Source organism: Hydra vulgaris, chromosome 03, assembly GCF_038396675.1.
Source record: "Hydra vulgaris chromosome 03, alternate assembly HydraT2T_AEP".
Lineage (NCBI taxonomy): Eukaryota > Metazoa > Cnidaria > Hydrozoa > Anthoathecata > Hydridae > Hydra > Hydra vulgaris.
This window is the reverse complement of record NC_088922.1, coordinates 58,372,363-58,396,298: the sequence shown is the minus strand read 5'-3', so window position 1 is coordinate 58,396,298 and position 23,936 is coordinate 58,372,363. Positions and strand designations below refer to the sequence as shown.

General features: G+C 27.6%; 1 long non-coding RNA gene across 2 annotated transcripts; it reads right to left on the bottom strand.

Annotated features, from left to right (window-relative positions):
* Positions 1 to 19,977: 19,977 nt before the first annotated feature.
* Positions 19,978 to 23,714, bottom strand: LOC136078306 (uncharacterized). Of its 2 annotated transcripts, XR_010637706.1 has the most exons (3): positions 23,615 to 23,714; positions 20,545 to 20,661; positions 19,978 to 20,255 (listed from the first exon to the last, which is right to left on the bottom strand). It is a non-coding gene; the product is annotated as an uncharacterized LOC136078306 (long non-coding RNA). The 2 variants fall into 2 exon arrangements; XR_010637705.1 differs by having other exon boundaries at positions 19,978 to 20,661.
* Positions 23,715 to 23,936: the final 222 nt, after the last annotated feature.

The following is a 23,936-nucleotide window of genomic DNA, read 5'->3' as shown; positions in this document are numbered from 1 at the left end:
GACTTTTTCGAGAATCATTGACCTCAGACTTAGATTTTACTACATTAAAAATCTTTTAAGATTTTCTTTTACATTATTCATATTAATATTGGATCCGAATTGGGTTGAAACATTTGATTAAACCCTATATCTATTATAAAATTTCAAAAAAATAATAGAAATTAAATAATTTATGTGTTTTTTTAGAGGGTATCAATTCCCAATGTTATATTGATCTTGGGAGACAAGAAACTTAAAATAAATTTCCCGATTTCCCCAGAATTTGCCGAGAAAATATCAATTCATAAATAAATATATAAATATAAGAGCGCCAACCGCAACTTTTAATAACAAAACAAAATTTGTTATTTCATTTCAAACTTGTACGTAAATAAAAAATTTGTATTTTTATGTGTATACAAAATCTGTACAAACATATATTGAGAAAAATTAGTTTTCCTTAAACAAGTAAACATTTTTTGAACTTAGTTGGTTAGGAAATAACTTAGTAAAATTATTTGGCAGTCTAATTTTGTCTTGTTTTGCGAAATTAGGCGATAAAGAAAACACTCTATTGCTTTCTACTGAGGTTGGTTGTGTGCAAGTAAGGGCTTCTAGTAGCTTTTTTAAATTATTTGCAATATTTCCGGTATTCTTATACATTTGAAATTTTATCTGAGATCTTTTTTATAATCTCTTGCTGTAACACACTTTTTAGGTTTATAAAAGATACATCTTGAATAGGGCAGGCTATTTCAACACGAATACAAGAATACGACTGGAACAACATATTAAAAAAAATTTTAATGAATAATAACTACTCGGTCTTTATCGACAAATAGAACAAGGCAGTGATTTGCACATTCCATCTACTACAAAACCATTTAATCAAAAGAAAGAACCGTGGAACACGCAAAAGGTTAAGGAGGCTAAGAGGTTAAGGATTTTTAAAAATAAAAGAATATTCTGGAACAAGTATCTTAAAGCAGGCAATAACTCTGACGAAGCAATTAAATAAGAACCGAGTGTTAAAAAACTGTTCCTCTGCTTTTTTTATGCTACTCAAACTCATATTTTATAAATCTTTTGCTGAAAGTCAAATACCTAAATTATGGAGAAAGTTAAATGTCACACCAGTTTTTTTAAAAAAGAGCAAACAAAAAAAACTAGTTATCGACCAGTATCTCTCATATCTGTCCCTTGCAAACTGATGAAGAGTTTCTTTCACAATATCCTAATGAAGTATTGCATCAAAAACAACTTAATCACCAAAGAGCAGCACGATTTTCTTCCGAAGCAAGGTTGTGGCACCAAGTTATTAGAAACAAGAGACAAATTAACAGACGCACGCTTCTTAGGTTATGCCACAGACGTTATCTATATTTTTTTTACAAAAGCGTTTGACAAAGTATACGGCATATGTAGAACTCATGTCGATAGCTAACTAGCAAGCAAACGGACAACAGAGGGTTACAATCGGTAATCATAAACCAAATTGGAAGAAAGTCACAAGTGTTGTTCCACAGGGCTCAGTGCTTGGAACTCTATTATTTATACTTTATATAAACGATCTACAAGACAGTAAAGCACATCAAATATATATGCTGACGACAGCAAAATTTTTAGGCATAATAATGAACAGACGCTGTAACACTGCAAAATGACATAGACGAAGTAGTACGTTGGCGTAAAATATGGCTCATTCAGATGAACGTAGAAAAATGCAAAGTGATGCATGTTGGAGTCCTAATCAACAAATCGACTCAAAACTAAACGATGCTTGATCAATTAGGAAACAGTAAAATACTTGAAAGCACTAAAAATGAACGCGATCTGGGAATAATCGTTTCTTATGATTTGAAAGTAAAATATCAAGTAGAAGCGGCAGCAGCAAGATCCAATTGCGTGTTAGGCTCTCTCAAAAAAGCTTTTATAAGCAGAGTCCTTGTGGAAAATCTTGTGCACCATATCAGACCACATCTTGATATATGTAGGCTAGAGTGTATTCAATATAGAGCAACAAAGACAATCACAGAAATCAAACATGAGTCATCGAGAAGAGGCTTCATACCCTTGGACTTTCAACTCTTGAAGAGAGAAGAAATTGAGTTGATTTGATTCAGCAACTTAAATTTGTTCAAAATAGAATTCTCAGGTGTATGCGCCATCAATGTTGAAATACTGCCTACGAGGGCACAATAGACGATTTAATAAGCAAGTAGTCAAAGATTGCGAGGAAAGGAAGTATTTTTTACCTAAGCGCGTGGTAACTGCACGAAACGCAATAGCGTCAAATGCAGCATATGCAGTCTTGGTAAATAGCTTCAAAGATCACATTGATAAAAAAAATAGCAAATAATAGACACAGCGCGTGTCGCTGTCAGCATAGCAGTGTCTGGTGTTGCACTACTTCATTAGAAATTGAAAATTTTTTTATTGTGTTAAATATTTAATATAAATTTCTAATTTCTGAATAAACAAATTCAAATCCATATGCTGCATTTAAAGTTAAAGGATTTACTTTCAATTCTAATATTGACACTTCACTGAGAAAAAAATTAAATAAATTATTTACGTAACAAATAATTGTGGCTTTTGACCGTGAAAGTAGCTCAGGAGTTGCAGATGAATGCAAATTGAGCGTTTAAAGATATTTAATCAGTCACAAACATGACTGGCGTAATAAACCAGACAATCTCCCAAATTTCATATTTTTTTCTAAATTTTTGTTCCAGGTGCTCCAAGAAGACCTAACGGTCTTGTCTCAGAGCACCGCGAAATAGCATTTAAATAGAAAGTTAACGCGTCCTTACCAATGGCGCGAAATATTTCAAGAGCTTGCTTTAAACCCTTTATTAATGTTAATTAAGGTAGTTTAGTTTACCAAATGTTTTTAACTTTTTTTTTAGTATTAAAAAATAAACTTTTACTTTTAAAATTACAATCTGTTTGGTTTAAAATTACAATCTGTTTGGTTCAAAACGTTTCAATGCAATAGCACGCGTGATGCGCTTTTTTATTTAATTTTTTTAACCACCCAATAAAATAATACGTATTAAGTGGGTATACGATAATGATAAAATAAATAAGATTGCAAGATCAATTTTTACTTCGGAATGCTCTCCTTCATAAAGTTCCTTAAATCACTCGTTGTTCCTCTAAATCCTAGTTAGATTGATTGTTTTAAAAAATGCTTTGCTAAACGTTGGTCTTACATACTTGCCTACAGCGCGTAACATTAATTTACCATCTACCATCGTTCACGCATTAGAGTTTGTATACTTCCATTAAGTTGCGTATAGTAAATACTTCCTTTATAAATAAATTCAGATATTTTTACACTGTAATGGAGTAAGTAAAAACGCATGGGGTTATAAATGACCCTAATAAAAGAGTTTAATTTATTACAAAAAGGAAATGCCGTCTTATCTTATAATTTGAAAAAAGAATGCAGGTAGTTTTTATTTTTCTTAGAGATATTTAAGAAAACTTCTAAGACAAATTGTCCGACCGTATCAATATTATTATAAAAGTAATTGTTATAACTACACAATTCAATCTGCGTAATATTTTTGACACAGCTCGGGCAAATTGCCGAATAAACTAATATTAATCAATTTTAATTGATAGTTGTGCGCGATACCTTAAACAAATGTTCTTCATTTTACAGCTTATTTAAGGTGTTGGCGTTGGTCACAAGTAAAACAGTACGAAAAATTTTTTTACATTTAAAAAGAGCTGTTGTTAGTTTTAAAATATGCTTTATGTACATAAAAATATACTTAAACAGAGTATTGAATTTTGTACAATTTAAACATGTTTGCAGATTTATTTGTACTTGAATCTATTTAGAAACTAATTGCCTCTTCCAATGTATGTTTTGTTGTTACTCTAGCTTCAGTTAATTAAGTCTTTAAGTAGCTATTGTATAAAATAAACAGAATTAGGTAAGAATTTATATTTAGAACAGCAGATAGATTGTATGGATAAATGCCACATGATTTAAACCCTGAAACAATATTGTCAGATGTGAGCTCGATCACAGAATTTCTTAAAAAGCCCACTCAAATATGGGTTATTAACATTAACTTCACGATATCTATTCATTAATATAAGACAGGTTTGATTTTAATATGTTTTGAGAGGGCCAAATACTATACATATATCGATAGGCTGGAGCCAATGAGAACAATTTAACCGAGTTACGAGAATCGTTACCATAACCTATGAGAACATAGGGCCTATCACTACCTATAACAAGAAAGTATTAAATTAAAGATGCAATCCCTTATTCCAACCTTTTAGACTATATATATATATATATATATATATATATATATATATATATATATATATATATATATATATATATATATATATATATATATATATATATATATATATATATATATATATATATATATATATATATATATATATATATATATATAGATATATATATATATAGATATATAGATATATAGATATATAGATATATATAGAGATATATAGATATAGATATATATAAGAACCGGTAATGTTAAAAGGAACTAGATTAAAATTGACATTTTTACATGGTTCATTTGTTTATTAATAGTGGGTTTTTCCCACTCTTTCTATTTGCATGCTTTCTTTGAGTTTTAATATAAATTTGTTGGAGGCCGAATCCAAAATTGAAAAATTAGCATGATTAAAACTATTAAAACAGCTTTCATTTGAATGAATATATTTATAAATGTGTGAGTTTTATCCCTTTTTTGGTGCTCGATTATTCGTGTCTTTAAATGGCGAGTAGTTTCGCCAATATAACAGGATTTACAGCCTGCGCATTCAAATTTATAAACAACGAATAAATTAAAGTCTGTTGGAAAGGGATCTTTTGGGGAAAAAAACTTTGAAATTTTAAAGGAAATAAAAACCAATTTTACGGTGACTGATTTACAATATCTTTTAATGATTGCGTTAAGTCTTTGTTTAGTTAAATCAGATATTTTTCCAATATAAGGAAGTTTAAAATATTGATAATTTTCTAGTTTTTCCGAACGTGATGAAATGTCGAGCTATGGATTTTCTTAATCAACCAAGAGGGGCACAAGTTGCGTTTTAGAACTTTAAAAAGATCGTTAATATCATGACTAAGACCGAGACTAGTGCTGTTTATTTTATAAGCTCTATCGGTTAAACATTTAACCAGACTAACTTTGTATGAAAATGAAGTAAAGCTAAGTTTGTTTAGAGTCCCGAGAAAGTTTGTGTAAAGTCCCAAGAAAGTTATCTTATGAAAAACAGTGGTAATTGTGGAATTGTTTGTTTTATTTAGAGTTAGGTCCAAAAATGATATTTTTGATTGAATTTCTTTTTCCATTGTAAAAGTAATAGAATTTTGTTTATTATTGATATACTCCAAAAAAAAATCGGCGTGATTTTCAGAAGTGAAAGCAGCAAAAATGTCATCTACATACCGTTTATAAAAAGCTGGTTTTTCTCCGTTATATGATTTGAGCCATTTATCTTCAAAATTTCCCATGAAAAGATTAGCAAGAACAGGTGCTAAGGGAGAACCCATAGCAACACCATCAATTTGGTCATAAATTTGTCCTTTGAAGAGAAAATGAGTTTGAGATGTTGCAAAATTGAAGAGTTTTTTTAAATCACTTTTACTAATTTTAAGATTAACTTTACTATTTATAATGCTATTGACGGCAATATCTATTGTTTCTTGTAGTGGAATATTGGTGTACAAACTTGTAATATCGTAAGATACTAAGAAATGTTTATGAAGGTTAGCTTGGTTTAATTCTTTAGAAAAGGCGAGAGAATCTTTAGTGCAAAATTCCGATGGTATTAGTGGAGATAGTAGTTATGTATGCATGTATTTCGCCATAAAGAATTATTTTACAAAATTAGACTTTTACAAAATGTATAAACACGGCTGGGGCAAGAAGAAAATAAATTCAGTCTTATCGCCAAGCCCCTTCAAAACAAGAATATAAATAACAAAAAAGTATTACCGTTATCACAATGTAATATATGCATAAAATGCAAATATAAAAAATACTTTTTACACACATAATTTTATTTCTTTTCAAACTTTTATTTATTAAGATTTTGAATTTAAAAATAAATAAAAATGAGATAAAACATGAACATCAAAGAAAGGTAAAGATTCAGATTAAAATCAAAAATAAATATGATCAAAAATAAAGTAAATAACAAGTAAATAAAACGATTGATTACTCCTATTTAAAAGTTTCAGAAGAAGTCTTGTTCATTGTCAATTATCAAAAGTTTATTTTTTATTTTATTTTTAAATTGATCAAGGGAAGGAATTTTTTTAACTCATTATCCAATAATGTGTTCCATAATTTAGGTCCTCTGATTGCAATCGAGAACTTAGTAGCAGAATAATATGCTTTTGGTTGAATATAATTGTTATTTGAAAATCTTGTTGGGTATAAATGATTTATTTTTTCAAAAAATGAGTTAAATAAAATGGGTGCCATTTTATTGTCTACTTTGAACATAAATATAAGAATATGATATAAATTAAGTTGAAATACGTTGAGTATTTTGAATTTATTAAAAATAAATTTAGTGTGCGAGAAGCGATCCACATTTCCAATAATTTTTACAGCGTGTTTTTGTTTAATTAAAAGCTTTTTATTTTTAGATACATTAGTGCTACACCAAGCAACGTTAGCGTAATTTAGATAGCAATGAATAAAAGAAAAATAAATAAATTTCAAACAAGTTTGGTTTAACAACTGTTTTGCTTTATATAAGAGGCCTATATTTTTTGAGATTTTATTATGGATTATACGTATGTGCTCTTTCTACGTTACATTTTCATCTAAAACTACACCTAGAAACAACAAAGAACGCTCTCTTTTGACATAAGAGTTATTAATAAAAAGCTCAGGAAGTTTTAAAGGAACGTTTTCTTTATCATGAAGACGATGGAAGAAAGTATATTTTGTTTTTTAAATACTTACGGACAATTTATTCGATATAAACCATTCGCTTAGTTTCTCAAGCTCTTTGTTCATTGTTGCAAATAAAATATTAATATCTTTATTAGAATAAAATACATTAGTACCGTCGGCAAATAAAATTGAGTTTAAGATATTCGAAAATTTACTCAAGTCATTTATATAAATGAGAAACAAAAGCGGTCCTAAAATTGATCCTTGGGGGACTCCGCAGTTAATTGTCATTAAATCTGTTTTTTCGCCATCATATAAAATGCATTGATTTCTATTCTTCAAATAACTCTTAAACCAATCTAAGTTAGAATTTTTGATACCATAATTTTCAAGTTTATATAGGAGAATATTATGATATCAAACGCTTTGCTTAGATCAATAAAGACACCTAAAGTAAATTTTTGTTCATCAAAAGCTTTAAATATTTCTTGTACAAGATTAGTTATTGCATGATCGGTCGAATGACCGGATTTAAAACCAAATTGTTTATTGTAAAGAATATTATTTACATTTAAGAAGGAATAAAGTCTATTATACATTACACGCTCCAAAATCTTTTAAGAAAAACAATTAAGAACTGAGATCGGTCTGTAGTTGGAAACATCAGAAGGATCACCTGTTTTAAAAATTGGTGTAACCTTTGCACTTTTTAGTTTTTCAGGAAAAACTCCATGTTTTAAAGATGAATTAAAAATATGTAAAAGTGGTATTGTTATATATTTTAGTGTATTAATAACGACATTACTGATGACATCATCTAAACCTGAACTTTTGTTAGGTTTTAACATAGATACTGAATTCATTAATTCTTCCTTCGTAAGTTCATGATTTGACATAATAGTGTTATTTGATGTCAAATATGATTTAAAGCTTATTTTAGATGGTTCAATTTTACCGGCTAAACTTTTACCAACATTAACGAAAAAGTTGTTAAGCGTTCCTGCTACCATAGCGTTATCAACAACTAGTTTATTATTGAATTTCAAATTTTTTGGCAGAGCATTTGTCTAAATTTTTCTTGCCAATTACTTCCTTAATAACGCCAATTACTTCCTTAATAGTTCTCTATTACTTCCTTAATAGTTCTCTAAGAAATTTAGCTAATTGATAATTATAAGTATCAATGGATGATACGATAGGTCTGAAACTTATATTATCGTCAAAAGAAATCATCTTATGGTGGTTCTCTGGTGGTAGTGACACCTTTTTAAAGTTTTTTAAATTTGGATGGATCATTAATGATTTTATAGAGACTGTTGTCATAAATTTCTTTATCTAGAATAACCACGCCATTTCCTTTATCTGGTTTTAAAATAATGATATCTGGATTTTTACATAACTTTTTCAGAATCCCATGCTTTTTTACAGTTTCTTTAGATGAACGATATTTATATACATAGGAATTAGCAAGATAAGAAAGTTCAGCTTTAAGTTGACTGGAGTTATTATTGTTTTTTAAATTATTCTGTAGAAATCGGTTTATGAGTTCGAATGAAAGGTATATATCGGTTCTTTTAAGATGTTGTGGTGGGATAGAGAAGTTCAGTACATTTTTAAGGATGTCTAATTCGTCTTCTGAAAGCTTAAATGAAGAAAGATTCTTTATAATATCTGAAGTATTAAAAAGTAAACTATGACCATTTGTTAAATTCTTTAATTTCTTTTCGTGTATTTTCAAAAAATTTCTTTTTTTTTTTGATGTTATTTTTCAAAGCTCTTGTTAAAATAAACCAATCAACAGAAGATAGGTGAAATTTAAAATTTGCTTCAATTAAAATACCCTCATTTTAAAATTGTTGTTTCTCCTTGTTGCGTTTTACTATTTATAAGTCAGAACTAACTTACAGACTCTAAAAATTAATTAAATAAAGTCATTTAAGAAAAAGTTATTTAATTTCTAAAATGTAAAGTGACTTATGGGTCACTTTGTGTGTGTGTATATATAAATATATATATATATATATATATATATATATATATATATATATATATATATATATATATATATATATATATATATATATATATATATATATATATATATATATATATATATATATATATATATATATATATATATATATATATATGACCTTATAAAGTTTACACCCGCCCCCCTTAAATTGAGGGCGGTGTAAACTTTATAAAGTCATAAAAGCTGATCGAAAAGAGACTATTGAATCAAATTTGAAATTTGTAGATGAATATAAATAAAGTTTAAAATTAAAAAGAAACTACAAATTTGACTTATTGCCCTTCTATTTGGGGCTGGGGAATGGGGGGCTAACGTTTTGGGGATTTTATTGTTCCCAGTCACCGCAATTTTTTGCGTAGCATCCTCATTCCTCATATATGTGAACATACTTAAATATGGCGTTTTCTTCATGTTTCAAAGTTTCTTAGCTTAAACATCAAAAAAAGTTGTCTACGGCCTTGTATATATATATATAAATATATATATATATATATATATATATATATATATATATATATATATATATATATATATATATATATATATATATATATATATATATATATATACTATTTGCGAGCGTGGTTTGGTTTTTTAATCTTTGGGCTCGTGGTTGTCAAGCAAGAACTTGTTTTCGTGACGGCACTTAGAAATAATTTCTGTTTTTTTATTTAATAATTTTTTGCGTACCTTTGTATGATATTATGCAAAGTTTTTCATGAAGGCAAAGCAAGCATTTTTTTGATACGTTGCTGTAGGCGGGGACTTGTTTAATTATTGACCAAGTTAATTTTGGTGTTATTTTTAAGTTTTCTTTTATCTGCCATATATACTTTGAAAGGGTGGTTGAATTTTTCATCTTTTTGTTTGTGAATGAGTGTTTGTGGTTAGCCCATCTTTTCTTCCATTCACCTTCTGCTAGACCAATATATACTTTTTCTGGGGTGTTAGGGGGGATACTATACATTTATAAATAACATTAGAGGCTCTACATTTTCCTATTATAGGGCAGTTTTCTTTTTTTATGCAATTGCAGGGTGGGTATTCTTTTGGTCTTTCTGAACTAATTTTCTTGTTGTGGCTTTTTATTATACTTTCGATATTTTTGGTGCAGCAGTAACTCAATTTGATGGTGTTTCGATTGAATAGTTTACTTAGGGGGTGGGATGTTGGAAAGTGTTTGTCGATTAAGTTCAGGAAGATATGTCCGACATTGGTAGAGACGCTTTTACACTGAGGGGGTTAAACCATATTATATTTCTTTTTCTTGTCTTTTTTTCTCTTTTTTGAGGGTTATACTTTAAATTAAAATTAGTGAAGCCATTTCTTCTTAGTTCATCTTCGTATTCTGGTATAAATAAATTAAATGTTTTTTCATTCGAGGAATTTTGTGATAATCTGTTGTTGATAGAGATAGGGATTTGCATTATTATTTGCGGAGGGCGGTTGTTATATATATATATATATATATATATATATATATATATATATATATATATATATATATATATAAATTAGTAAAAACACTTATCTAATTTTTTCTTTCTTCTACACAGTGTAGAAGAAAGAAAAAAAAAATTAGATAAGTGTTTTTACTAATTTATTATTGCTCTGTTCTTTTAGAACATTGAGCACTCTGTTTGTAAAATACGCTGACATAATTTATGTATATATATATATATATATATATATATATATATATATATATATATATATATATATATATATATATATATATATATATATATATATATATATATATATATATATATGTATATATATATATATATATATATAAATTAGTAAAAACACTTATCTAATTTATATATATAAATTATTTTGTCTAATTTAATTTTACTAACGTGCCCTCGTTCACTTTTTGAAGGTACTAGTAGCTTACAAAGGAGTTTATTTTCAAAATTTGGTTTATGATCTTTTAGTGTGATAAACGCTTGCGCTGCACAGTGGGCCAGTAGGTGGACAAAATGGGAAAAATTTTAGTTGTCTAATCTTGAAAACCTATTTAATTTTAGTATCTACATATATTAGGAGAAATCTATTGATAATTTATTTATATTAAATCCCTTAGTTACCAGGACTCTAAGCATTTGAATATTGAGATAAAATAAAAAAATAAAAAAATTATAAATAAGTAATTAACGGTGGCATCAACGTTGTGTTATATTTCAATTACATCTACGTTTTTGAAACAAAAAATTAGTACATGTTATTCTAGAGTATTTAGAGATAAGAAAAACCAATGTGTGAAATAAATTTGTCATAGCATGTTATCTCAGCTATACTTTGAAAATCACAGATTAAAAAAAAAAGTTTCTTAAGAAACTTATTTTTTGCCGCACAATAACTAATAATTACCACAATTTGCCATGTGTTGTCTTATATTTATTGAGCTATATGATGCTTCAATCGAGTTTTAATTGATTGCTCGTCCCCTTAAATCCCCGTTCAGATTTTATGTATGTTTTAACTTGGTTGCTATGGTACTAAATTTTGCATAGCAACAACTCATTTTTACATTAACGTTGTTTTAACAGTATTTTACTTGCGCTAAATACACAATATTGGGGGTATGTATTAAAATAAGATTCAGAATTCTTATGAGGTTAACTTTTTTTGGTTACTATGGATACCTTACTTTGCATAACATAGCAACAACATATTTTCGGTAGTTGTTAGTAATTTAATTACTAACACTGACAGTAATTTAATTACTTTTAATTTTAATTACTAACACTTGTAGTAACTTAATTACTAACAAGTATTAGTAGTCCAGGCGGCATATATTATAACATTTTACTTTTAAATACAAAATACTTGTTACAATAATTATTTAGATATGGTTTTGTTAAACTTAGACATTCATAATTTTCTCCAAAAAAACAATCTTAGTATTTCAAAACAAAATATTACTGAAGATATATTAAAATTTATTCAGCCAAAATTTGCTGATTTTAAAGACGTTGATTTTAGACATGCTGTTCAACGATTTGTTTACTTGTATAAAAAAAAGTGGAAATCTGCAAACTATACTGTGAAAAATTTTGAAAAGAAGTTTGTGAACTGGCTTAATGAAAATTTAATTGTCAGAAAAAAAGACAATGAACCAACTGCAAGTAGACGTGGTTGAAAACCAGTTGCATTTGATAATAGTTCTAATAAAACTAAAAAACGGCGTGTATCTTGTTTAATTGAATCTCATTCATCCAATGAATTATTTTTTGCTGCTAATAAAAAATTTAGAGATGAATCAGTTGTTATTGCTGCCAAGAATGTTTTAAATATATCAAATACAGATAAAGCAACTAAATATTCAGCAGACGAAGCACTGGCTTTAATAATTGATGCAAATCTGACAAAAGCTTCCTATCAATTGATTAGAAGTGGAGCCTTGGATAAAGAATATAACATCTACCCCGCTTACAATGATGTCAGAGATGCAAAATTGAAATGTTATCATTATTTATTACTTGTCTTGTCCCATTGGATTTGACTGGATTTAACAACAGCAACGAAAAGGTGCCTATTTGGAGAAATCAAAAGTCGTCCTCCACAGCCTATTGTAGACCCATAAGATTTGCATACAAAATGGAATCCAAGGAATCTGTGGTTGAAGAAGATCAGTACATTAAAAGTGAGATAGAAAGCTTGGGTATGATTTTATTAGAGGTTTGCGGATCTTCTATTGAAGTGAATTGTATTATTGAACTTACAATGATTGATGGGAAGGTTCAAACAATATTATCTGAAAAAAATAACTCATACCAATGCTGTTCAGTGTGTGGTGTCTCTCCAAAAAATATGAATAGTCTTGATATCCTTAATATAGATTATACTAACAGAGAGTTCAAATATGGTCTTTCCAGTCTTCATGCATGGATTCGATTTTTTGAGATGTTATTGCACATTGCATATAAAAAAGAAACAAGAAAGTGGCAAGCAAGATCTAAAGAACACAAAGAAAAGGCATCTGTAGCTAAACAAAAGATTCAGACTGATTTTATGAACAAAATGGGACTTGTTCTTGGTTTCCCTAAAAGTGGTGGTTCTGGAACAAGTAATGATGGCAATACCTCAAGGCATGCTTTTGCAGCATATGAACAAACAGCTGAAATTCTGGGTATTGACCAAAACCTTATATTCAGATTTTACATTATCTTGGTAACGCTCTCTTCAGGATATGAAATAGACTGCTTAAAGTTCAAGGATTATTGTTTTGACACTTTTAGACTATATGTGTCCCTTTATCCATGGTATTACATGGCTCAATCAGTTTACAAAGTATTGATACATGGACATGACATAATTAAAAGCCTTACATTACCCATCGGACTTATGTCAGAGGAAGCTCAAGAGGCTAGAAATAAAGACTTTAAATCTTATCGCGAAAATTTTCAGCCGAAAAACATCCAGAAAAGCAACAAATACTGATCTTATCAATAGACTCCTAGTTTCCAGTGATCCTGTTATTTCATCATTGCGTAAATCAACATCACACCAAACAAATCATAAAGCATTTCCTTCAGATGTTTTACAATTACTTAAACAATCTTCAAACGATATTATTGTTTTATAATTTTTTGATGTAATTTAAAATTGATAACGTTTTCTTGCACTATTTTTTGCTTTTATTATTCCTAAAACATTATTTACCTAAATACTCAATTTTTATTCAATATAGGTGGGTCAAAAATCCGATAAGATATTCAAATATCAATTTACCACTTTGTAACTAAGGAAAGTATCCGGTAACTGAGCAATATAAGTATCCATAACAACTAAATTTAAAAAATTATCACTTTTGTAAGAAGTGTGATCTCATATTGGTACTCATGCCAAATTTAGTGAATATAGCACTTATAAAATATCTGCAGATAACAAAAGTAGGTTGTTGCTAAGCAAAATAAAGGTATCCATAGCAACGAAATAAAAAAATATTACCTTCATAAAAAGCGCAGACATCATATTAGTACTCATACTAATTTTAGTGAATATAGCTCTAATATTAAATTAGTTATGAATTTTGTCCAGTAAAAGTGCATTCTGGCCCACTGTGCGCTGGTGCGACTGATTCAATTCTAGCATCTAAATTAATTCCCAGTGGGCACAGTACGTTTTCAAAACCTTTTTTTTGGACGTTTTTATTAGGTTTAAACCTTATAAAGACGTCTAAAAAACGTTTTAAAAACGTTTTAAAAACGTACTGTGCCCACTGGGTTGTTTTAGCAAATGTTTTGGCCTTCTAAATTAATTGAATTTTCTAAGTTTTTCGGGGATTTGCGTAGTTATTAGAAATATTATCGCGCAGTAATTTTGGTGATTATCTGTGGCAATTTGGTATATGTTGCTTGTTTTATAAGCAAAAACTAAAATATTAGGGTTTGATTTTATATTAATAATGTCTAACTTGAGTTCCTTTTGGAAATCATTTTTAATATTTCGAAATTTTATTGTTTTAATCAAGTGTAATAAATCGTTTTTAAAGTTTTCTAGGTTAGGAATAAATGGTGGGGCGTTTTTTGTTTTGAATCCGAAATTTTCTTTTTGGTTATTTTCAATTATAGGGCTTTTTTCGTTTTCAGATTCTAAGAAAAAATGGGCTTTCCAACGAATTCTTTTAAAAAGTGTTCTATTTTTTCAATTAAAGAAATGGTATAACTTTTTTTGTCTGGGATTGGGATATTTTTTAGGGAATAATTAAAATTGTTAGTTTCCATGTTTATTTTATGTAAAATACAATTAAGAGTGCTTAACAAATATAAACCTGGAGCTTAGTGGAAAAACACCACTGATGTTATAAATTGGTTTTCTAAAATTAGTAATAAAAATGAATGCACGTTTATACAATTTGATATTAATGATTTTTACCCCTCAATTACAGCAGAAATTTTAGATAAAACAATAGAATTTGGAAAAACCCATACTGAAATTACAGACGACACTATTCGTCTAATTAAACATTGCAGAAAAACTTTACTCTATTTTAAGAACGAGACGTGAAAGAAAAAAACCACGCACAAATGCTTTGATGTAACAATGGGAAGTTACGACTGAGCAGAAATTTGCGAATTTGTAGTCTTATATATTTTAAATTCCCAAGCTAAAATAGTTCATTTTAATCAATTAGGCTTGTACCGCGATGATGGCTTGATAATAATACAAAAAAAATCAGGGCCTCAACTTGACAAAGTCAGAAAAAATATTATAGAAATTTTCAAAAACATTGGCTTCCAAATTGAGATAAACATTAATTTAAAAATTGTGAATTTTCTTGATGTCACATTTAACCTCTCAGAAAACTCTTATAGGCCTTATAAAAAACCTAATGATGAATTATCGTATATTAATATAAATTCAAATCATCCCTCTCAAATCTTAAAACAAATTCCCATTTCAATTAACAATAGACTTAATCAAAACTCCTCTAATGAAAATATTTTTAACTCTTCCAAACGCGTGTATGAAGATTTTCTTAAAAAAAGCGGATTAAAAATTTCGAGCTGAACTTTAAAACAAAAATTGCAAAAAAGCGAAATAGAAATAGAAATAGACTTTGGTTCAACCTTCCGAACAGCAAAAATGTTTTAACAAACATTGGAAAAGCGTTTTTAAAAATAGTTGATAAATATTTCCCTCCCTCTAATAAATTGCACAAAATTTTTAACAGAAACACTATTAAAGTAAGTTATAGCTGTACAAAAAATATTGAAAGAGTTATAAAAGGCCATAATTTTGCATTGATTAATAAAAATGAATTTCTCAAAGAAAAAAATACTGAAAATTGTAACTTGACTGCCCTATGAATGGCATATGCTTATCAAAAAATATTATTTACAAATGCATTGTTTCCTCGCAAAACAACCCTGATAAACATTATATTGGCTTAACCGAGGGCAAATGGAAAAAACGTTATGCCAATCACAAACAATCTTTTAAACATAAAAAATACTCAAAAGAGACCATGCTGTCTAAATATATTTGGCAACTAAAAGAAAAAAATATTAATTTTAAATTAAACTGGTCTATCCTAAAAACTGCGCCTGCCTATAATAACATTTCCAAAAAATGTATACTATGTTTACAAGAAAAATGTGAAATTATTACTCATTTAGATCAAGAAAATTTACTGAATAAAAAATCAGAATTAATTTCTAAATGCAGACATGAAAATAAGTTCCTTTTAAAAAATTATAAAAACAAATGACCAGTCCAAATTTATCCTAATTCTAAAGAATTCTTTTCATGATTTTTTAATTATCTAATGTAATTGATGCAACTTCCTAGTTGCAAAATACTACAGTTATTACATAATTAACTATAACAATTCCCAACTTCCTGTGAAATAATTTTTCTATAATTTGAAAACTTTTTTATGTTTTGACATTCTTCCTGATGAACCTACTGATGGTGAAACACAGTGTTGAAGTAATCAAAAATTAGATAAGTGTTTTTACTAATTTATTATTGCTCTGTTCTTTTAGAACATTGAGCACTCTGTTTGTAGAATACACTAACATAATTTATATATATATATATATATATATATATATATATATATATATATATATATATATATATATATATATATATATATATATATATATGTATATATATTTATATATATGCATATATATATGCATATATATATATATATATATATATATATGTATATATATATATATATATACATATGTATATATATATATATATATATATATATATATATATATATATATATATACACAAACATGTAAACATATTTTATATATATATATACAAACATGTAAACATATTTTATATATATATATACAAACATGTAAACATATTTTATATATATATATACAAACATGTAAACATATTTTATATATATATATACAAACATGTAAACATATTTTATATATATATATACAAACATGTAAACATATTTTATATATATATATACAAACATGTAAACATATTTTATATATATATATATACAAACATGTAAACATATTTTATATATATATATATACAAACATGTAAACATTTTTTTTATATATATACAGCGGCGGTTTTAAGCAAAGGCAAAGCAGGCATTTGCCGGTAGTAACCAGACTAGTCTATGGATAGACTTACAACACAGACATAGACAATTCTTTATGTTGTAATGGACACAACAAATGTTTAATTTTTTGTCCTTGTTGTGTCTATCAAATTTTTGATGGTGTCCTAAGATTGCTCAGTTAAAAAATAATTTTCACTTCATAAGTCTACAAAGCATAATTTTTTGTCTATTTGGTGTCTATGATTTTGTCTAAATTTACTTGATTTCATAAAACCAGAAATCTTTCATTACCGTATTATTTGAAGATTGTTATGTAGTAAATTTATAATATTAAAAAAATATTGAAATGACATCAAAGCTCCAAATGACGATCATTGCCCATGATTAATTATTGTTTAAAACTTGCGTACATATTCATCAATAAAATGAAAGTAAAAAACATTTTTCTTTTTCACTATTGTTTTATTCACAAACCTAAATAAATTTTAACACCTATTGGAATCTTCTACTTACTAATCCACATTTTATAAAAGACAACTCCTTGATCACATATTTTTAAAATAATTTTATTGAAGGTGATAAAGATTTTAGTGACTAAGGAAAATTTTTTAAATGATAAACTTACCTTCAACTTTTTTGAAGTAATCCCAAACTGGAGAGGGCATTTTAAAAATAAATTTTCACGCATTATTATCGATTCAAAATGCTTGATTCATACAACAAAATATTAGGTTTTTTAACCCGTACCGAAAAAATGCGAAGTTTAGATGCAAATGAATTGTTGAATGATTGTAAAAATTTAGAAATATCACTGAGAAATCCTAGTACAGAAGAATCGGAAGTGAACCATGAAGAGTTATACTCGGAAATAAATACACTTTTAAGAATGGAAGCTTCGGCGGAATCGAAAGATGCACTGGAAATTTTGAAGTATATTACGGCAAATTCTTTAATCGAAATTTTTCCAAATTTATTTATTGCCCTACGAATTTTACTAACTTCCCCTATTTCAGTGGCAAGCGCAGAGAGGTCATTTTCCAAATTAAAACTCATAAAAAACTATTTACGTTCCACTATGGGCCAAGACCGCTTATCTGCATTAGCTTTAATTTCCATTGAAAATAAGTCGGTCCTTGGACTGTTCTGATTTAATTGATGAGTTTGCGTCTTTAAAAGTCAGAAAGGTTAACTTTTTAAGTCAATGTAATCGATCCTCCTAAAATCTGCGAAAAAAATAAATGGTATCGCATTTTGAGTAGTCTTATTAGTGCATCTTCATCCAAAATAAAAAAAATACTTAATGTACATTTAAAACCTATATGCGTTTTTTGCTTCGTTACGTTCTAATAAATATCCAAAACACAATAGAACACAAGAATTAAAAACTCAACTAATATAATAGAAAACTTGCCTATGGCCTCGCATATGGTAAATCCGCCACTGTATATATACAAACATGTAAACATATTTGTTATACCATATGTATATATTACATTGTATGTAACATGATATATAATATGTAGATTTACTCAATTTTTATTTAACAAATGTATTAATGACAAATATAATAAGATTACTAGAAACTATATTATACTATTTAAATATAACTATATAATCTGAAACAGTCAGTTTAATATTTCTTCGTTTGTGTTCTTCAGGCATACAGCACATGGCCAGATACGTTGATTTTTTTTAGCCTTGATTACTTAATCAAGTGCTTTCCATGCATTCAAGCTAAAGTATATTTGCAATGAAGAAGCAACTCTAATGCACTTTCATCAAGAATAGATGATGGAATACAATTCGGTTTTTTTCTATAGCACTCTTATTGATAAGGGTACCAGAAAGAGCTTTCTGTACGTCGTCAGCTTTTAAAAACCAATTAAGCATCACTATAACAAAACCATTTGATCTTAATAACTAATGCAGTATAACCATCTATTAATAAAAAAATTAATTTAAACATTTATTAATTTTAATTAAGTGGTCACCCATAAAGTATGTCATGTTGTATTTGACTTTTTAATATGGATAGGAGATCATTTCCGTTTTTGCACAGTGATCGTCATTAAACATATAACTTTAAAATTGTGCAAGAAAAGAAATCTTCTTAATACTAGAAAAAAAATCTTTTGCTACTATTTACTAGTTAAACTTTTTATGAATGATCCCCAACATAAATTAAAAAGAAAAACTTTTAAAAATAGCTTATTATTTATTAGCTTTAAATGTAAAACAATTTTTTAACATACAAGCATGTCTTTTAGCAGATTCAAGTTTTATAAAAGGAACTGGCACATCAGAAGATCGACAAAGACGTTTTTTAGGAAGACCTATAGTTGTTTGAGTAGCACCTTTAGGACGTCCATATTGGACAACACTTTGAGGCAAGCAAATCTTTTTTAACTGAGTGTCTAAAATATATGTACAAAATGCTATTATTCCATCTTATTCTTACATAATTAATAAATTCTATTTAATATAACTATCACTCTCAATTGCATATAACTATTTTGAAATTTATATATATCTAGAACACCCGCTTTGTCCTGCACAAAACATTCTTCTTGGTTTTGTTGCGAATTATCGGCAGTAACATATTGCTCTGAAGACACATTTCTAAAATCGATCTCATTTCTATCCTATTATAGCCCAGCAAGCATTTCAACGTTGATTCAACGTCGATAACGCGTTGATTTATTGACGTTGATTTTAGCGTTGAAATGGAAACAAAATATCGACGTTGAAATATCAACATTGATTCAACGTCATTAAATTAACGTTGTACTGACGTTGATTTACAAACGCTGATTTGGAAACAAGAAATCGACGATGAAATATCAACATTGATTCAACGTCAATAAATTAACATTGAACTGATGTTGATTTATAAACATTGATTTAAAACAAGAAATTGACGTTCTAATATCTACATCGATTCAACGTCAAAAAAACAACGTTGAAACATAACACTTTAAAAAGTTTACTAAAATGTATGTTAAAGTTTTTTACAAAGGAGATAATTTCTTTTTCTTTTTCGAAACTACTTCCGCTTTCACTTGACTCAACGTTATCGTCTACTACGAATTCATCTTGATTTTTTTCTTTATCACTTTCGTGTCTTCATCGTCTATTTCGTGGTTGTCAGATTTCCGTTTACCTCCATTCAAACGATAAGGTGCATACTTTAGGCAAGAGACTATAAATAATCTAGTTTCTTTGTCTATTGCCTTAGGCTCAAAGCGCTTAATCGATTCTAGAAAATAAATGCAAAAACATTCTAATTTGGTCAAGTGAATAAAATTGTATAGAAAGGAGGAAAGAATATCTTTAATTTACATTATTTCATAAGAATACATGAAGTTTACAATTTTAATGTAAACTAATATATTTTATTTTTTGAGTTTTTATATCTATTTTTTGTAAATTCAACTAAATTCATTTATTTTTAACATGCAGCCATTAAAAAGAAATGTAAATATATAAAAATATATAGATCAACATCTTTTCCAATTTTCAACACTTAAAATTAAAATTACAGCTACCAATTACTGTTTTGTAAACATTTAACCATTCTGGTTCCATTGTGTGTAACTTTTTAGACATTTCGCTTATTTGCAAAGTTATTTGGACCAACCTCCGTAATACTATATGTTGAAATCCTGAGTTTGAAAACAGAAAGTACTTTATAAATATAACTAACATATATATATATATATATATATATATATATATATATATATATATATATATATATATATATATATATATATATATATATATATATATATATTATATATATATACATAAAATATAGTATATATATACATAAAATATAGTATATATATATTATATATATATATATATATATATATATATAAATATATATATATATGTATATATATATATATATATATACATATAAATATTTTATATGTATATATATATATATATACATATATTATAGTATATATTACATATATATAATACATATATTATAGTATATATTACATATATATACATAATATATACTATATTATATATATATATAATATATATATACTATATTAAATGATTTACTTGAATGAATGTTGCATACAAAACAACAGCAAGTTAAATGACAGCTAAAGCTCACAAATGATATAGTAAAGAAACCTACCATTATCTTTTATTATTAAATATTCACTGTATATGACACAAAGTCAGCCATGCTATACATAGTCTGCAATAGTTTGTTATTTTTAAAATACATGTTATCGGACTTCTAGTATTCACGTCTAGCTTACGTTACACTAGTTTTAATGACTTTCAACCAATTTTATACTAACAACTCATAACATCAAGACATTCTATTACAGTAGACACACACAAGTACACTGCATTGACTGTCTACATTACATACACATCTATAAGACTCAAAACAGTTCACAACTCTCACTGACCCTCGTTATACTACAACAAAGCACTGCACTTATCGACACTCATGTCAAAAAAGTGACTTACAATTGTATGCAAGTTGTACTGAGCCCCACTAAGTGTCCTCTGGTCCCAGTGTCAATTCAGAAGTCTGTGGCAATTGCCCTGACAGGATACTCCAAGAATAGTCTTTTTGGGATAACAGAATGGGATACCTTAACAAAATACCCTGGTGTAGACCCAGAGTGGAACTTCTTTTGGGATGTCGGTTTTAGGCAAAAGCTGGAGGTCTTCTTGTGTTCATACTGTACCATAAGGCGCAAACCCATAAGGTACTCGAGACGTCTATGACACACTTATATCAATAATGTATGTTTACCACCCTAATAATACAGACCACATAATAACTACTTATAAAACGAATAACTCTACCCCATCACTGATACTGTCTACACTCACACTTATGCTGGACACTAACGAAAACTTAGGAGAACAACAGAAAATGACTCTTACATATCTCGACAATTGTTTATTGTTATTTTTTGTTTTTACAATATTTTACTTATCATTTTTTAAATATTTTTCTACTTTGAGGCTCTTTTTTTCCACTGGACATCTGTTCTTTTGTACTTTTATCTCACTCTGCTAAACTCTTTTTAACTTATTATTCATCTCTAAGGCGTTCACTGCTTGGTGCAGCTTCACAAAAATGCATTGCATTTACAACATAATAATGTTTGTCAGGAGTTTTGATTTCATTTTGTAATAAAATTGATAATTCGTTTACAAAATCAAACATAAAGCTCTCTTCAGAAGAAGGTTTGCTCTTTCAAAATGGTTGAATACTTGAAAATGAGTAAAGTATGGGCCATAAAGCGACTGAAGTACTTTTAAATAATGGCATCCCATCAACATTCACAACTAATTCAATTTTCTCCAGATATGGAAATTTACTTTAATGTTTTAAAATATTAGTTTCCAAACCATAATAAATGTAATCGCCACCACACTTATTCTGCAGAGGAATGTTACATGGAGTTTTCAATAATTGGAAGTTCCGCATGGCCATTGTTTCTCAAAATAAAAAAGAGTTGATTCGATGCAGAATAAGAAGTTTGGTTCACAACAACCCATTCCACTAATTTTTCACGAAGATTTCCATTTACTGTTTTTTCTATGTCATCTATGTCTGATTCTGATTCTTGTGTCTTGAATCATGGAAACATTTATATCTATACGTTTCCATAATTCAAGACACAAGAATCAGAACTACCCGAGTCAAGATTGGAATCTGAGTCAAAATCTGTTTCTTCAACACCTTTAAGTTTTTCCTCAATTGATTCTTTTGAAACAACTCTATAATCTGTAATAAATATTTATTGTTTATTTGTTTTTGTTGTATTATCTGTCTCAGTAAATAAATCAATTACTATTTTATTCATTTTTCTCCATTACATATTCTGTGATGACATATCAACTGAATACTTTTATTTCTATAAATAAATATATTATCAGGTTAGCCAGGAATATATTTTATATACCGTTTTTGCAATATTGGGAATAATATTGTTATTGTTCTACTAAATATTAAGATTTTTTTATAAAATTGTCATATATATATATATATATATATATATATATATATATATATATATATATATATATATATATATATATATATATTTAAATATAAGTAAAAATTTTAGGTGCGTATATTTAACAGTGCTCGATGAATGATTTCAGAGCTATATAAGTTTGTATACGAGATTAAATAAAAATATTTAAATTTTTTTTAACTTAAAGCTGTAGACAGAGTCTTAAATGTAATTTACAAATGTATAGTGTCAGCCCTAAACAAAAGTATATATTGGACTATTAGAAAGAGAATGGAAAAAGAGATGGGCAAACCACAAACAATCATTTGTAAACAGAAAACTACAAAATTCAACCACCCTTTCCAAATACAAATGGAACTTAAAAGAAAACCTTAAAATAACACCCAGTTTATTTTTGTAACTAATTAGTTACAAAAAAATAAAAAAATGTATTTTTGTAATTGAAGCTGTGTAAAACAATGTTTCGTAAGAAAAAGAGAATTCTTTTCAATAATCATTAATAATATTAAAATTGAAGCATTTTTACTTCCAACCAGGAGAATAAAAAACGAAAATTATAAACTAAAAAATCTTTAATTATTACCCATAAATGAAAAACATATATGTAATGTTGTAAAAACAACCACTTTTAAATAAAATACAATTAAAAATAGCACATTTCTGCGAGTGATTAGCCATCTTTATTTTAATAAGAAGTCTTATTTGTCTCGATATCAAAACGAAAGTAAAAAGACATGTTGATTTAACGTTGATTAAATCCACATTAGTTTATTAACAATAAATCAACGTGGAATAAACGTTGAAAATTCTGACGTTGAGGTTTCCACCTCGATAAGACGTTGAATCAACAACTTTTTCTTCAACGTTAGTTTATCAACTACAAATCAACGTGAAATAGACGTTGA